The sequence below is a fragment of the Neopsephotus bourkii genome, unplaced genomic scaffold (genome assembly GCF_033783945.1).
Source record: "Neopsephotus bourkii isolate Nb327-2 ecotype Australia unplaced genomic scaffold, CSIRO-AGI_Nbou_v1 NB_1707, whole genome shotgun sequence".
NCBI classification, from domain to species: Eukaryota; Metazoa; Chordata; class Aves; order Psittaciformes; family Psittacidae; genus Neopsephotus; species Neopsephotus bourkii.
In genome coordinates, this window is record NW_026902181.1 from 5,496,591 (window position 1) to 5,497,766 (window position 1,176).

A 1,176-nucleotide genomic window follows, 5' to 3' on the forward strand; every position below is an offset into this window, starting at 1 on the left:
TCATGAGCCTTAGCTGTTACAGAGAGTACTAGCTTTAGATTAGGGCTTCCTCGAAAAGGAGTTTAGTAGATCAGGGTTTGAAATGCTGCTTCCAAATATGCTATGTCTGATTTGGTTAGAAGACCTGAACTTAGAGTGTGAAGCAGAGAAAGAAAAACCCTTAAGTAGATCACATCCCTCCACAATAGAGGATACAGAGTAAACACGTTATCTTTGCTGTATAAGTTAACTTAGATCGTTTCAGGTGTTTGCAGATGTAAAAGGCTGAATCAACCATGCAAGCCTAGTTTTTTACTAGAGGCTTTATGTTTTACCAAAATAAAAGCTTAATTTTATTTTAAATTTTAAGCTCACCTCTTCTAGACACATGTAAGCAACCTTAAATCACTTTACAGGAGACTGCAAAAATTCCAATAGGGCAAGGAAGTATAAAGCTGCTTCTATTTTCAAACACCAAGATTATTCCAGCCTTGGCAGCTCTGGGTCAGAGATCACACCTGGACCTTGAGAGATTATTAAACAAGTATTCAAGAAGGATGAGGACTATATAACATGCTGTTACTAGACATGTCTCATACTCCCTGCGTCACAAAAGCTGTTAGTTTGCAGCAAGTGGCTGCACACCAGAAGATAGACATAAGAAACGGCAAATTTAGTTAGAGCTTTCAAAACACACATCAGTTTATTCAGAGTGAAAAAATCTTCCTACCTCTTGCAGACTGTGGAGCTGATGAGGATACAATGATTTTGCCTCCACAGGAAGGACGGCGGTATCAGACTGCTCGAGGGTAAAAAGGGTCTTCCCACATATTTAACATTCCTGTTCAAACTCACGCTCCAGTAAAAAATTGATCGTGGTAGAGTCTGCAACCAGTAACAAGACAGATAGTGCTCTCATTAGTTGCTATCAGTGTAAGCCCACTACTTGTCAGGAATATCTCTGGTACAGTGCTGCCCAGTTACAGAAGGCATACACCAAGTTCTGCCACCAAAACACCAGAGGAATAAACAGTAGCAATTACTTTACTGCAAAATACAAGTCTGCCTTTTTCACTTTGTCCCCCCAAATGCTCTCTTTCCTTCATCTTAACAATAGCTTACTCACCTTTCTACCACTGCCTATGCAAAAGAAAGCCAACAAGTAACCAGGTGCCCAGGCCCTGTGTTTTTCAGAAA

At 40.3% G+C, this 1,176-nt stretch overlaps 1 long non-coding RNA gene across 1 annotated transcript; it reads right to left on the reverse strand.

The window, feature by feature from the left end:
- Positions 1 to 427: 427 nt before the first annotated feature.
- LOC133224688 (uncharacterized) lies at positions 428 to 754 on the reverse strand. Its single transcript, XR_009728929.1, has 2 exons — positions 710 to 754; positions 428 to 503 (listed from the first exon to the last, which is right to left on the reverse strand). It is a non-coding gene; the product is annotated as an uncharacterized LOC133224688 (long non-coding RNA).
- Between the last annotated feature and the right edge of the window lie 422 nt (positions 755 to 1,176).